This window comes from Peromyscus maniculatus, chromosome 23, assembly GCF_049852395.1.
Source record: "Peromyscus maniculatus bairdii isolate BWxNUB_F1_BW_parent chromosome 23, HU_Pman_BW_mat_3.1, whole genome shotgun sequence".
In the NCBI taxonomy this organism is placed as follows: domain Eukaryota; kingdom Metazoa; phylum Chordata; class Mammalia; order Rodentia; family Cricetidae; genus Peromyscus; species Peromyscus maniculatus.
The window spans coordinates 59,392,337-59,409,324 of NC_134874.1; the positions used below are offsets into that span (position 1 = coordinate 59,392,337).

Genomic DNA, 16,988 nt, shown 5'->3' on the forward strand with positions numbered 1-16,988 from the left:
TTTTTCTATTTTCCTTTTCAGGTCTTGGACTGTTTCCTTCATTTGTTTCATTGCTTTTTCATGATTTTCTTTCAGTGCTTTATTGTTTTCTTCCAGGACTTTATTGTTTTCTTCTAGGACTTTATTGTTTTCTTCTAATTATTTGCCCTTTCCTCTCGTTGTTTATAACATTATTCCTATTTTTTTTTGTCTTTTCCTCTACACAAGTCTCTACCTTCTTCATGATGTTATTCGTAAGGCTGTTTTCTTCTGCTTCTTCCAATTTTTGATGTTCAGGTCTAGATGTTGGAGGTGGGCTAGGTTCTGGTGATGCTGTATTGCTCTTCATTTTGTTGTATGTACTTCTGCCTTGACATCTGCCCATTTCCTTGTGGTTCGTTCTTGGTCTTATCAGCGCACTTGTTTCAGGCAGAGCTGACAGATTCAGGAAGTCTCTCTCTCGTCCAGATGGGAGCTCTCTTGTCCAAATGGGAACTCTGAGGCAAGATGTAAGCTCTTATTGAAGTTGGCCATTTGTAATACTTATCAATTCCCCTTTCTTTATCTGTCTGCCTCCCAGGGAAGACTGTGATTCCTATTCCCTCAAATTAATGAGTTTATTGAGGTTAATACAGGAGTATAGGTATGGGATTACCTATAGGAATATGAATAACTCTAATGTGTGACATCACAAAGGCTCACATTAGAATGGGTGACTCATGAGGACTAGAACTCTGAATGTGTCTGCATGACTTGTTTGCAGCTGAATGGGACAGAGGGTCTCCTTTCTTTGGTTCTCCTTAGTTATCACCCATTTAACCTTGGAAGTGGAAGGGCCTTGTTAATCCTGTAAGTTTCAGCTTTCCCAGCAATGATTTCATTGCTGGATATTATGAACCTCTTCTCTTTTTTCATAGAACTTTTTGAGACTTAATGAAATAGTCCTGCCCAGGGAAGAGTACACCAGTTGGATATTCAATATCAAAGGGTCATTTCTGAAAACATATATGCTAGCTATACAGAATGATTGGTTTACATTTAGGAAATAAAACTATATGGATATATATTTTTTTCATACACATATATATGTATAATCATGTAGCAAAAATTAATGAAAAGAGAGGTCATTAATTAGAAATAGAGCAAGGAAGAGTATTGGGAGGGTTTGAAGGATGAAAGAGAGGAGAAAGTAATGTAATTATAATCTCAAAAATAATAGAAAACTATTTCATGTCATAAAAAGGAAAACTGTTACATAACACTTTACCCTTTCCTTAAAATGTTAGGTGTTTCTACAAGTTCACACTCTCCCATGGAGTTCTGCAAAGGCACTAATGGCAAACATCAGTCCTGAAGTCCCTGGTGAATCAACCATTTTATGTTTGACCTCTTCTGTAAGCACAGCCCAGTGCTCCATCATGCCCAGTGAATTGGCCGAAAAGCACTGCTTCTCTCATATATCAGCAGAACCCCATCCTTTCTTCATCATCTTCCAGTCTGTGTGAGACCTCTGCCTGTGATAACCAAGCATCACCAATGCTTCCTGTGAGCCAGTCCATCAGGAATAATCTCTCTCAGATTTCATTAGATTAAATAGCCTATATTTCAAGGAGGTGGAAGTAAGTGCATGACCTACTTTCCCACTTCTGTAGCACTCAGATTGATCTCATCTGTTCTCATAGCCTACAATCCCATGAGCCAATCTTTGGCAGGATGTTTCATTGATCTTTTGAAAGTCTTTTGTAATTCAAGCAGTTGAGAGACAGAGTACTCCCTGACTAAGACAGTCTCTTTTTGTAGGCCATTTTAAGGCTCTCAAATGCAAGTTCTAGCATGGATTTTCCTTTTCTCTGTATAAAAGGTTGAACTATGTGACATCTTCTATCACCTTTATTCCAAACAGAGAATTACATCCTAATTGTATACAAGTGTACTGAATTTTGGCCTAAGGAATTTTAATGAATACAGCAGTTTCATATATGATCTTGATTTTTTTATCTTCCATAAAACTTTTGACTTATGATTAACTCTATTTCCTGGCTTTGTGCACATCTTTCCATTTCCATTTAGAAAACTCTATGGATTTTGCCTCTTGACAAAAATTTATTTAGTGAGAAAACATTTTTGTGAACTTCATGGCTAATGAAGAACTAATAAACACTGAATATATCAACTCATTGAATTCATTATATCTAAATTACATTTGTCATAAAAAAAACAAACTAAGATGATGTGTTTGCAAGTTATTAAAGTATCATGTTTTTAGATGTAGGTTTTTAGCTTGTTTGAAGCACAGTTGCATTTTTTAACAAACACACTTTTACACAAGATTTTTAGTGTCGCAGTGTCAGAGATCTAAGGAATGTCACATTTCAGCAAGTGCTGGGGAGGATATGGATTACAAAGATTTCGGGGGGGGGAATATGGAGAATAAAACCCACAGAGAAAGTTTTCATTTGTTATAATGTAACTAGCATTTTATAAGGCCCTGTAAAAACTTAGGGAGGCAAAAATGATTATAATGTCCTGGATGAATAAGGGAAGAGCAAGAAGAAGGAGAAATAGAAGAGGAAGAGTAGTAGTAGGAGAAGATGGATGCATGGATGGATGGATGTAAGCATGGATGTAAGGGTGGATGGATGGATTGATGGATGGATGGAGGCAGATCGATGGATAGATGGATTGATGGATAGAGATAGCTGATGGAAAGATAGATAGATAGATAGATAGATAGATAGATAGATAGATAGATAGAAAAATAGATTAAGTATATACAGTTTTTCAGGCTATACAATATAATGGTTGTGGTGTCCACTGAAGGCAGAATTGACTCAGAACATTATTCCTTTTTTCCCATATTGGTCATAAAACTAGTTATGGGTGAAGAACTCTGAATTTTTTCTTTCAGCATCTGAAGCCCTTTGAATCTGGACAATTCTAGGACTTCTGGTTCCCAGAAATAGCCCTCAAATTTAGTTCTGTTTTAATTGTCTCTCAGTGGTCCCACTTTTACTTTTGGCTGATATGTGAGGTGAGGTGGGACAAATACTGGTCATCCAGGGAGCCCTGGCATTCTGGATCCCCAAGAATCTTTCTAAATGAATGCTCCAGGTTTTGTGTAGAACTCTAGAAAAGGAACAAGGAACCCTGGATACAGCAGACGATACAGAAATGTTGTGACAAAACAGGCTGAGTTATCACATGGTGATATGGATTATTGTAATGGAGAGGCAAGAGTCTCTGGGTCAGGAATATGCAACAGGCTAGACACTCTGAAGGTAAAATTTAGAACACTTTTTTTTTTCAGAGCTGATGATCAAGCCTAAGGCCTTGTGCTTGCTAGACAAGCACTCTACCACTGAGCTAAATCCCCATCACCTGACTTTTAAGGACATACTTTAGAGAAAAGTCAGAGGGAAATGGAGGACTTACGACTACCAATGTCTGATGCCATCTCATAGACTTCCCTAGAATGTGTTGGACTGATTGTGTTTGTCTTTGGGGGATGTTATTTATATAAAGACAACAGACTTAGTTGGGGGGGGTTGCTAGCATTGAGCTCACCAGCACAAGGACACCCCACTCAATGATTAGTCTGGAATTCTTTAAGGAAGGAGGAGATGCAGCAAGTTGATGAAATGAAATGTCAAAGTGCCTGCAGTTGAGAAGTGAGGATGAGGTGGGTCACTCCAGAATGTTAATCAAGAAAAGTCAGAATAAGAAAAATGAAATATGGGAGGAACTCTGACAATATGTGAGAAAAGTCTGTATTTGTTAATGCTTTGGTGATTGGCATTACACATCATCCTGGGAATTTAAAAACTAATAAAATGGGATCCTTCTTTGAGAAATCATTTCCACAATTGATATAATATTTTATATTAAGTTCAACTCTCTGAAATCTTGTAAGAAAAGAGGAACATTATGGACCATGTTTCTGTTAAAAGAAGTAGAAAAGAATTATTGAAGCAGATTTTGGGTTAGTCTGAGCTTCTTGGTAGGAAGCGTTGTTCCTATGTTACTTTTGAGACTTGTTCCTAAAAATATCAGCTGAAGACAAGATTTGGAGTTTTATCAGGCCACTACATTATGCAGTATAACACCATTTGTATTATGCTATGTCCATATTCATTGGTTACTCAGTGAGAGCTTGGATCATGGTGAGTGGCACATCCTGGCTTGCATGTACTAAGGATGATAAGTGTTGTAAATGAAATGTATGTGATCCACACAGTTGGTACTCAGGATGTCAACTTATATCTGTACATGAAGTCTTTGAGTCTAAGATCTTCATTTAACATTCTTCTGTGTGTCTCTTTTGAGGCCTTGATTGACTGTAAAACATCCAGTGAAATTGAGGTCTGGGATCAGAGTGCCTCAAGGTTCCCTATAACTACCAAATATGTTAATGATGTCCATTTGCTTTCATCTGTAAGGGAGCCATCGACTCAATTGACAACAATTGAGGTGTTTCTGGCTCCCTTTTTTTTAGGGTGTTGGATGAAGAAGAGAATATTCTGCCTACACATCCTCAAAGTTCAGGGCTTCTGAGTTTAATTCTTCCTCAGTAGGCTGCAGGTCTCCACTGATAGCAGTTTATGGTCAGGATGTTTCTTCTCTTGGATTGCCTGGACTCCTTTCACACAGGGCTTGGTCCTTGGCTACTTGATATCAGTGTTTGGCCTAGGAAGAGTTCTCCATTGTGGTTGGAGCAGGTTCCATTGAAATTGTCTCTTCAAACTGTGCTTCCTAGGGTCAACATTAAGTCTGACCATGTAACTCTCATTGTGTTGGCAGGAGCTCCCTTGATTTTAGAGTTTGTGGTTTATCTTCATGAAGGTCTATTGTTGGCCTATAACATTTCCACTTTTGATTTTGCCTGGCTTGTTCTATGAGTTTTGTATGAGCTCTGAATTCTTCCCAGTCAATATTTGCCCCAGACCTGCTTCTTCATTTGGTCCTTGGAGAATGTCCCATGTCGTTCTTTCTCCATGATTTTGTTCATGCTTTTGTCAGGGTAAGTGTTAGCACTCTTGCATTCTCCTTTTCCTGCTTTGCCTCCTGGCCTATTTCATTTGAGGGATTGGTCTGGGCCCACGTCCTTCCTTAGTTTGGCCCAGTCTTCTTCAGGGTCAGAGGTGTGCTGAGGCCAACTTCTCATCTTGGTGAAGGCCCTGGCTTCAGTCCAGGTAAAGTTGGGGCATGAATACTCTCCTTTTCTTTCTATGAGCCAGGTCTTTTTCTTCTGAGGGATAGGGTAGAACTCATCTCCCTCTTGGTTGGGGCCAGCCTTCTTTATGTTAAAGGGTAGGCATGGGTGTTCTTTTCTTTTCTTTTTGTTTCATTTTATTTTATTACTTTTCCTTCTTCTCCTTTGCCCTTGGCTCTTCCATTTAATGGATTGGCTCAGGGATACCTCTGTTTTCCCTCTGAGCCAGAGCTTATGCAGCTTCAGGTTTTGGTGAAGGCCTCTTTTAGGTCAGGTTTGGCCTTTTCATTCCTAGATTTTCATTTCATTGGCCATTTCATTCCTTTGGTCCCTGGCCTTTCTGGGTGAGGGAAGCCATTGGTAATGTAGGCCTTATTCCTGGTCTTCATCAGGTTCATCATTAGGCCTTGGGATACTTCTGTCTTGACATCATGGTTTAATGGTTAATCCTGGTCTACTTTCACTTTAGGTGCTTAGCTTGGGCCTTTTCAGGGGCCATGTTGGCCTGGGGTACTTTAAGGGTGTGGCTGTGTCCAGGCAGTTTTTGTGTTAGAGTTAAGCCTGGTTATATTGATATTCTGGGACTGTTGGTACCTGTTTCTCTTCAGGGTTGAAGCAGCGGATACTTTTGAGTGCAGGTTTGACTGGAGCTACTTTGTAATTAGCCTTGGATTATGCTCAGCCTTTCTGAATAAAAATAACATGTGGATATTGATAGAGGACTGTATTTATTGTGCTTCTCTTACATCTCAAGTATATTCTGAGGAACATTGGCTCTTTCCAAGGGAAATGGGCACAAACACCAACACACAGCACAGACTTCAGATGAAATAAACTACATATTACACAAATAGAAAGGGGAAGTAGGGAGGAGACAGTGGTACTTGGGAGAGTCCTTGCTGTTGCATTGGTGACTGTGACCATGGTAAAGAGGCACCATGAGATCGTGTGGAAAATTGTTGCTTCTCAATAAAGATAACAAAATGGAGTCCCAACAAGGTCCCTGCTACCTTTCCTTCTGTGATCTGCTCCCATGAAGGGATATCACAGGGAGTTAATATAACAGCAGATGCTGGTCCTCCATTGATCTAGATGCTGCCTTGATAGGCACATGAGGGTTATGCAGATCTTCATGGGACCTCTTATGCAGTGTGGGCATGGTGTCCTCTCCTGTATGTCATTCATGGCATGCACAATGAGGGTGTTCCTATTGTCCTTGCTATGGAAACACTTCTCAAAATGTCATTTGTCTTCTACCTTGAAAACCCCTGGAACAATGAACCATGCCTTCATGATCTCTTTCAAGAAAGCTCCTTGTCATGTCTACTCACTGGTGTGAGATCAGGTCTTCCCACAAAGAATGTCTGCATTGACTTACCAGATTGATTCCTGCTCATGTTATTATTGTGAATCACAGCCCACTTTAATAGAGTGAGCTGCCATCTTGACAAGGGCACACATGTAACCATGACAATGATTCCTTGTGTAGTGTCACCTATGCCAGGCCTCACTCTGCTCAGGGAAGCACATAGTTGATGAAGCTATGCAGATGTCTTTGGACTGGTAATTAGGGGAGGTGCCTGAAGGCTTCAGTTATCATCATTCCTTGGGGACAATTTCCCATCCAATCATCATTTCCTACTACAGAACTTCACTGCTGAGAATTCGAGGGTCATTGGGGAAAGGTCAGACCCAGTCCATATGTACACGGTTCAAATATTGGTCTGTCATTTCTGAAGCTCAGTTTATCATCAAGAGTCTCTCATCATGAGGCTTGTATTGTGCCATCTCCAGGACCTGGGTTTGGGGAACAGAGCTGTTTGAAATTTGCCCTCCATCCTGTCCCTTCAACATCATTAAACACACCTTGAAGTGGGATTGACCAGAAATCAGAAAGCCATGAGGCTTTCCCTACCTCCTCTCATCATGGTAGTTGATGAGTTCTGAGGCTGTCACTCACTGGATAGCAGTGTAACAACAGTTCATCCTGTCCCATTTGGAAAGTGGAGTCCTGGGACAGGTGCTGACTCTGCCTCAGCTGTTGTCACCTTTTCTAACAAACACAAGTGGAGATTAGTAGTAGAAAATAATGGACATATCCTACTCTGAGCATATTCATTCCTAATCTCCCACTGTCATTTGCCTCATGCCTCTCTCCTTCCCTGAAAGTTTATCCCTGAAGGCTGGTCTCAGATTTCCAGCAATCCTTCCAACTCAGGGTCCTTTATTGTTAGGTTTCCTTTTTATTCTTCTTTTCCATGGATGCTTTTTTCCTGCCCTAACATGACATTTGAAGGCCAATGGGAAGGAGGCATCTTAGAGATCTGCAGAGTTAGTCAAGGTATCACAGTGTTCCATTCCTCTATTATATTGTGGATGGAAACCTACACTTAACAATTGTGGCATGCAAAAAGAAAGAGAACAAAACCGAATTAACATCTTTTTCTACTGGTCCTCAAACAATCAAATCTCAGTTATAAAATAAAAACTGTGGGGAGATTCTTCCTGTGATTTCTAGATGAAGTGTAAGCATTGTGCTACCCTCAATGCCAAACAGGATTTAGGGAAGGGTGGCCTCAATTAAACCAGCTATCTAATCACAGAGCTTGAAATACTTTTCCTGTTTGCAGCAGCAGAATCTGAAAGAGAAGTTATACAGTTGCCCAGAAGGGATGCCTCTTTGCTGTCTCAGCCTGGATGCCTGTGGCAACAGTTGCAGTAGGAACACCCTACCTGGAAGTCTTCCCGTCAGCATCATTGGATCCTGGAAACCCACAATTTCCTGCTCTTCACCAAGTTCTGGATAGCCAGTAAGCATAGTTAGACTTACTAGATGGGGGTGATTTCCTATAAAATGTGCAGTGGAAGAGGAAGGAGAGACTGAAATCTTATCTGTGCTTGGTGTCAAATGGTATCTGAGGGACTTAACATGTGACATAGATTGTAGATATCTATCTAAGAAAGATGCTGAACCATCTACACATTGTTAGTAACATGGTAGACAACATCAGTGCTCTAGAAGCATGGAAGTTCCATGCACAGATTGAAGCATGATCAAGCATGCCCCACCTCAATGTAATAGTGCTACTACCCCATCATAAAGGATGAAGTCACCATCAGTGTTGTGCCACAATACACACATGCTTGTTTCTATACAACACACACAAATGTGTGCCCACATTCATACATTTAAGAACATGTATTTGTCTACACCTTTACATGCACACACACACACACACACACACACACACACACACACACACAGAATTATACTTTGAATTTCAATTAGATGTACAATAAATTGGCATAACAAGAAATTAAATATAAACAAACAACCTTTGTGGCATTGGTATGCATGTGTATGGTATGCAAGTTGTATGCAGAACTATGAGTATAGTTATAAGCATATTTTTATAAGTATCTATATGATATACCTAATATGTACAACCATATCTAACTGCATATACATGTGTATATAAATATAAAGATAAACTGAAATCCCAACTTCCAGACACCAGCCAAGGAGGCAGCAGAACTTTCTGAGTGGCCAGCTTGATGTGTCAGCTCTTTCCTGCCTTCAACTCTGAGTGCCTGTTATGTTTATTAACAGTATCATTCATTTGAAACAAAATTATGCACACATTTTTCATAATGCCATTTAATATTAAAATATTCTCTAGTTTTCAGAACCACAAGAAAACACTCTAAGGCAGAAAGCCACGAGTTGATCATAAAAAGTACCATGGAAGGGCCAATGAGATGGCTAGTTTGGTGGAAGGAAAACGCTTACTCTTCCTAATTTGTTTATTGACCTCCATATGAACAGAATAACAGAATGGCATGGAGTGTATTGTGTGTTCATTCTCTCTCTACCATATGTATGTATTTATTTCCTCATCACAAAATAGATAGATGTTATTATTTTAAATACCAATCAGAAGATTTCAATACACTTATATGATATAATTATTATTTAAAATAACGAAAAAATCTCATGCAGCTCACAACTGTTTGTAACTCCAGGACCAGAGGAGTTGACACTCTCACACAGGCATACATAAAGGCAAAATACCAATATACAAAAAATAGTGAATAAACAATTAAATATTTCTAGGAGCTAGTGGGGTCAGGAGCCCCACAAGCATCCCACAGAACTTACTAACCTAGGCTCATAGTGATTCACGGAATGAACCACCAACCAGGGAGCATGCATGGGACTGACCTTTGTCCTCTCCATTTATTTTACAGTTGTATAACTTGTTCTTCTTGTGAGACTCCTAACGGTGGGAGCAGGGCTTGTCACTAATCCCTGCTTTTGGGACCCATTCCTCCTACTGAATTGCTTTGTCCAGCCTTAATGTAAGAAGTCATGCCTAGGCTCACCACAACTTGATATAACATGGCAGGCAGATATGCACAGGAGGCCTGTCCATTTCTGAACAGAAAAATATGAAGGAGGAATGGATGGGGAGTAGGAAGATTAGAGGGTGGGGGAGGGACTGAGAGGAGAGGACAGAGGGGAAATTTTGGTTAGGGTATAATAACAAAAATAAACAAATAAATAAAACCAAATTTATTCCAAAAGAGGGAGAATATTGATGGTTACCATATTTAAATTTGAGATACTAAAAAAATGTCCCTCCAGGGACATTGCCACTTATTGTAACTTATAATGTGTTTGCAGTTGTACAGGGATTGCTGGGGATGTCTTTCTGTATGCTGTGAATGTGTTGCTCTGAGTGCTTGATAAATAAATGGTGATTTGACACTAGCCAGGCAGGAAGTATACTATAGGCAGGATTAGCAGAGAGGAGAATGCTGCGAGTGGAAGGCTGAGTCAGGAGAAGCCACCGCCACCATGAGAAGTAAGATGTAAAGTACCTGTAAGCCACCAGCCACATGGCAACTTATAGATTAATAGAAATGGTTAATTTAAGATATAAGTACTAGATAGTAAGAAGCCTGCCACAGCCATACAGTTTTTAAGTCTCTGTGTGTTTAGTTGGGTCTGAGCAGCTGCAGGAGCTGGATGGACACAGGAAAACTCCAACTACAAGGGACAATTAAATCATGTTAGGCATAATTTTGAGCTGGTCTAATACATAATGTCTTTGTGTTGTACTTGGAATAATTATATAATATTTAGTCAATATTAATACATGGTTATTGTACTACATTTGGAAATTAATCATGACATAAAAAGATACAATTCTGTGTCAAGTTGACAAAGGTGCAGATGTGATATCTATTTTTGTTTGTCACATTTATTACATCTGGAATTAACTAAAACCCAAAATGGAGGGGCATGCCTGTGAGGTACTTTTGCTTATTTTGAAGAGAGAAGATCCACATGTAGTCCTGATCTTTGCATTAGGGAGATACTCTTTTAATCTGGATATTGATGAGAAAAGAAACACCTATAACTCAGATGTTTTGAGCCCCAAAACCCCACTTGTAATCTCAGCCAGGCCTTGTGCTGGAAGTCCATATAACGAAATGGAGGAAGGGAGCTTTGCTCTTTACCTGCTTGCTCTCACCTTGCTAGCAAGTCCATGCCTTCACTGGCATTGGAGCCAACTGCTTTGGGATTCCAGACTATACTGCTGATGGGCTGAGACATCAAGCATAGTGTACTGAGCAACTACTGGATTCGAGGACTTTGCCATTATAGCCAAACAATGTTCACTTACCTGGACCAAAGCCTCTAAGTCATTCTAAAATAGAGCCTTTTGTATCTATAGAAATTCATTTTGTTACCCCATAAAATCCTGACCAATGCACCAGACAGGTATAGAACTTTTAGAGTAGTTTGGGCCTGACAACAGCCTTATCTCAGTTATAAATTCCACATGGTCACAATCCCTTAACCTGCTTTTTAGATGATGCTTTGATGCTCACCTACAAGGCTTCTATGGATTCTGGAAAAATGTAAAATAACACAATTCTGAAAATAATACAATTTCTCAAATGGAACACACAGTAATATAACTAAACAAGTTATTATATGAGATGGAGAGATTCTAGCTTAAGTGAGGAAGGAAAAACCAGATGTCTTAGCTTCTGTGGGCCAAGACCTGGCACAGCTCCACCACATGAAGACCAGAGGACACGAGGTTCTTTTTACCCTTGATATGAGAGCTCCAGTCTGGAGAGCCACGGGATAACATCCTTTACACATGATCTCTCTGCCTCACTCTCAGTCTCAGGAGTCAGATCTATTCCAGAGGAGCTTCACAAGAGTCAATCAGTCATCTGGAAGAACTTTCTCAATATAATCTGAGATCTGCTGTGGTAAAAGAGCAGCATCAACTACCTCCTCCTGTTTTTAGTCTTGCACAGAATCACTCTGCACCAGAGACATGTGGCCCCTGATGTAGGCTCCATCCACTCCACCTTGTCATGAGGTTCCTCCCAACATTGCTTATCTGGACCATCAAGAGGGATTCCTCACCCCACCTCCACCCCAGGACAGTCTTCTAATTTCTGCATTTCATCAGACAGTCTTAATACATGTTGTCAACCTAGAAGAGATCTAGGAAATCAGTTCCAGTCTGACAGTGAGGGATACTGGGGCAGGATCTTGAACCTATGAGAGCCCTGCATGGATGTGTGGCAGCCTAAGACAATTAGCATGCCTGTCCCAACAGGTTTCAAGAATCTTTTGGTTGGGAGTGATCTAATCCACCTAAGACAGCTCACCACAAAATATCCCAACATGTCTTGCAGGAAATTATCTCTTCTTCTCGGTTATCATTCATGTTATATTTCAGGAAAACTAGAGGCAGATTGCTTGTCATTTTCTGATTTCTTTTATACAATTTTAATGAATGTTCCTATTTCCTGAGAGGCCTAGAGCAATATACTTGTGTTTTCTTTTAATTTGGTCTACATGATGATTTTGTGAACATGTGTATACAGTGTACCACATTTACAGCTAAATATATGATGTCAAGCATACAATATGTCTAGTTTTTCTATTATGTAGTGGGTATCCATGAGTAGTCTATTCCATCCACATCCAAGGTGTCATCCTCTTGTGTATCCCTGAGACCCATGCCTGGGAAATCCTTATGCAGCCAAAGATTCCTGAAACTTACTGAGATACATCTAAGCCTGTGAGTTCTGGGATTACAGAAGTGTGAAACCTCATCTGATGAAAGAAGAGTCTCAGAGTGAAATTTGAAAATTGATTTTATTCATAAAAATACATACATTTTACTCGATGGGGGCATTCAAAATATCAGTCCTTATATACAATGTATAGCCTTATCAAACTATTAAAATAGTGACAAGAATAAAAGAAATAACGACAATTAACAAAACCTTAAACCAAAATGAAGAAAACCAAAATCTAAAGCATAAATATCCCAACATATAAACAAAAAAATTAAGCAAATTTCAGTATCCTTTGGAATTTCATTATGGAAGAGCAAATGAGGTGAGGAACTGTCTTATTCTCTGCAGTGAATTATCTTCAGCAACAGTAGCATATGACATGGTGTCAGCTTCAGCAATGCACCAGTGAGTATCTTATCCTTTGGGTGTGGGCTGTCTGGATGGCAGTGTGATGTTAACAGTCTTCCTTGTCAAATTTCCTTCACATATGGAGTCAGCTTGTCAAAGCCCTTGATAGGAAGCAGACAGAAGAACTCTTGCTCACCCACATGTCCTCTTCCATGTTGTTTTGCCCCTCACTGGGGCCACGTGCTGATGGATGTCAGGGGTCTTAGTAATTTGTGATATGTCCTCTGAATGTCAGACTATTTCTGAAACAATCCTTTCTCTGGGAATAGTGAGCCAATGCATGTGCCTCAGACTGTGACTGGATCACCTGATGGTTGGTTGATATTTGCTTCACTAGTGAGTTCACAGCTGAAAAGAGGCGGCAATTTCTGAGGATGCCGTGATCCTGGAGTGTAGAATGTCAAGCCTTCAAGGTGTCTCGGGCTTCTTCCCGTCTTCTCAGTTTTCTGAAGAGGTGCTGTCAGGGAAAATCAGTAAAGAAAATAGGATTTAGAAACAGTTTTGCTGTGCCACTGGCAAGAACAATCAGGGCCTATTCATCCCTAGTAATCAAAAGTTAAGGAAGAAAACTCACCCCATGAACACCCTGGCTGCTGGGATGGGAGACAATGGTGGCTTACTTGCCTGGAACATAGTGGTTCTGCCCCTGCAGCTCCTTCTGCAGGAGGCTGTCTTCCTGGGCTGTGGTATGCTCCAGTTCCTGCTGGAGGTTTTCATACAAAGGGAAGGAAGGCAGCTGGGGCACAAGTCTGGTGGGGACCTGCCATGTCAGCTTTTGAGACCCCACCAGCTCTACTCAGCTGGACAATCAAGCATTACCTTTCACCTGAGTTCATTCCCTGCTTCCCCAAGGGAAAAGGGTCAGAGAGCACCTGGGCAGGATTTTTTTCTCAGCTTTTAAAAACTGATAGAAGTTGAACTGGAATATACACACTTTGCTAGATTAGAAAAAAAAACAGCATATTTCTCCAACAGTCCAAAGACATCATTTTGGAGAAATATTAGTATGTCAAGGTCTGAGGTACAGGTCAGGAAAAATACAACTGGCCTCGATTGGATCCAGGTGAATGTGAACCTCCTGGAAAACTCTCTGCCTGCCCTCTAGTGGAGCCTACACAGCAATACAGAGAAGGCTCTGGTTATTCCTACAGCTCAGAACCCTGCATGGGATTACCTTGTCAGCTCCTACTCTGTTTATGACCAAGAGTAAATCTTCTTATGAGAAACTGAGAAACACTGCAGAGAGCCTGCAGTCAGCAGGAGTGTGCTGTATGCAAATCTGCAAAGAGTAGACACTTATCTCTAAATGTGATATTCCCGATGGAAAAGATGCAGGAGGACACACTTTCCTTCATGACCAGAGATCCTCCTTTCCAGGTTTCTGGCTGCCGTGGCAATATTTGTGGGGAGATCTAATCTAAGAGATGAGATACTCAGAGCATACTAGAGGTCTCATAATGGAAGAAGGGGGCACAGTCCCCGTAAGACCAAGGAGAAGCATATTGTTTCCTGGTCATAATTCCTGTTGACTGAGCCAGCAATGACACTCTGAGGGGTTCTTTCCCTGGCTGTGGCTGGGAGCTTTGCCAATTGATAAAACTCAAATAGGATGGAGATCAGGTACAGCAGACCCACTTGGATCTACCTGCTTTTGGAAGCCTGGGCTCCTACCTCATCTGGGACACAGTGAAGTGATGCTGTAGCTTTACTGCCAAGTCCCTTTGGCGCGTGCACAGCTCCTTCTGCTTCAGCAGGGACTGAAGATTTTCCTTAAGTCTTTGATGTTCCTGTTCATTAGAAGATTGTGTTTTTAGGGGAGATTTCCTCACCATGTACATAAACGTGTATGTGTGGGTGCACTCTCTTTGTCTCTGTCTCTGTCTCTCTCTCCAGCACACACATTTATATCCATGCACACATACAAGCACACTACATTCCATCCATGCTTAGTTTCTCAGATAACACTAATGTAAGAAGAGATCACCTGGGATACTATGGAGAAGAAAGTTACCTTTCATTAACCTACATCCTTTCTACCCTTATCCCAGCCCAGCGGCAGGAAACACAGGATGCTCTGAGCACAAGGTTGTGGAGAAGATTGTGTACTTTTACTTGGTTTTGATAATTTTTCAGCTTATTTTTAGTTTATATGTTCAGGTGTTCAGCCTGCCTGTGTGTGTGTATGGCATTGGCATGCCTTGTGACCTGGTACAGGAACTCAGTGGGCAGATAAGTCAATATAGTGCTTCCCTTGAAATCCTGTACACAGACAGGTGAACACCAGGGTTCCTTGATCTGTAATCTAAGCTCTCCTAGCAAGTTCCCCAGTCTGTGCATTGAAGGCTTAGTTCCCCAGCACAGGACCACTGGATGGCAGTGGACCAGCCCCTTGCTCTCACTCAGTGCTTCCCAGTGCCTCCAAGGAGGGCAGCTTCCTCCTAAAGAAGCTCTCTGTACCCCAGGTTGCCTCAATTTAGGCCCAAAGGAATGATCTCAGAAAACTAGAAAATCTCTCCAATCAGGAGTCTATAGTAACCTTTCCTCCAAGTAAGATGATTGTGTCAGGGAATTCTATGAGTAAGAGAAGGTTGACTAACTCACAGCCAAATGATTGCATACATTATTCTATACTTAACAATATCCCAAGGACCACATTGTATGTTTGCACTCATCAGTGATGGGTATCTGAAGAGTTTGTATTTGGACTGTTCTGATGAGTCCTGCTGTATCTCTGTTGTCCCCTATTCTCTGTGGACACCACTTTCCATTCTGGAATCAATGCTTCACCTGAAGTCTGTAGTTCCACTTTCTGAATAATTGTACATAGCTTCTCACAGGGCTGCACCATTTTATACTACTAGCAATGTCTGAGAGATCTCACTTCTCCCAACTCTCCTTCAGGCTGATTTTAACTCAGGATGAAGCAGTTTGGAATAAAAGCAGATTCTGAGTGCTTCAGACACAACATGGAGTGGGTGCTTTAGAGTTTAAAAGCATAAGCAGTGCCCTGAGACAGCTTCTCCTCACACCTCAGCATAGCTGTGGGACTTCTGCTGGGCTGGGATGCAGCCACAAGTACCTTTGCAGTTCAGAATTTCTGAGAATAAAGCCTAGGCCAAGCTCCTAGTACAGGTTAGCTGAACCAAGGTTAGGCAAAGGTGAAAGGAATATGGCAGCAGGCGATGAGAAGAACAAAACAGGATGCAGGGAAGTCATCAGTCGCCAGCCTCCTTTCACCCAGAGTAGAGAAGGACAAAAACCCTCAGGCAGCCTTTCCTTCCTCTCAGTAGCCTCGTTCTCACCTTCATGGACCCCAATTACTTTGTTTTTCTCCAGAGAATTTCTTTGTAGAAAAATAATTCTGTCTCTGCAAATACCTGAAAAAACTTTTAGCTTGCATCAATTTTCTGACTTTTGTTGTAGTTATCTCTGTGGACATGCAGAAGAATGGACAGCTCCATCTGTTCTTTGATGAGGCAAAGTGGTACTAACCAGATGAGGCACAGTATTTTTTCATTGAAATCCATGTCTATGATTCTTAAAGATGCTTCATTGTTCCATGAGAGAGTGAAAATGCACATAGAGGCTCAAACACATGTTTTCATTCCCCAAAGATACACACAAAAACAACGCACACACACATACACACACACACACACACACTTTTCTTGAATCCAGGAAGGCAAGAGATAAGACTAGAATGTTGCAGCACCTTTCCTACTCCGTGTGGAGGTAGTGGGTCCCCCCTGCTCTCTACAAGCCTCTTAGACCCAGCCAAGCTTTTCTGCCCTGGCCTGAACTTATTTCCCTTCACAGGGAAGTTCTTATCACCAGACTTATTTATCATACAGATAAGTAACAACCTCTGCACCACTGAGTTTGACCACACAAGACCAGGTGCTAGGAGAAAAGGGCGGGGCAGGAAGCCTCCTGATAGATTTAAGTTGAACCATCATTATCTCCTCACTAAACTTACCCTGACTCCTCCACAGAAGACATCGACAGCACCAGAGACTAGAAGTCACCCATTGTCATTACCCAACAACTTTTGACCAGATTACAGTGCACATTATATGAAAACAGCCCCAGGCCAGTCAGTGGAAGGCTACTTAGATCATCCACAGCTCTTTTCTAAACTGCAGCACTCCATCCAACTATCAGTTGGAATCTGTCCTAAGACACAGACACATACATGATAGAGTGAGCATCAAAATGTCAGGTTCCATGTTGTAAAGCCAGTAGACAAACCAGACCTTTCCTGGGAAGTTACCTTTAT

At 41.1% G+C, this 16,988-nt stretch overlaps 1 long non-coding RNA gene across 1 annotated transcript in view; it reads left to right on the forward strand.

Annotated features, from left to right (window-relative positions):
* Positions 1–709: 709 nt before the first annotated feature.
* The window catches only part of LOC121826290 (uncharacterized), a 100,435-nt gene continuing 84,156 nt past the window's right edge, over positions 710–16,988 (forward strand). The window contains exons 1-2 of the long non-coding RNA XR_013047692.1: positions 710–828; positions 7,819–7,998. This is a non-coding gene — a long non-coding RNA (uncharacterized LOC121826290). The remainder of the gene's footprint in view (positions 829–7,818; positions 7,999–16,988) is intronic.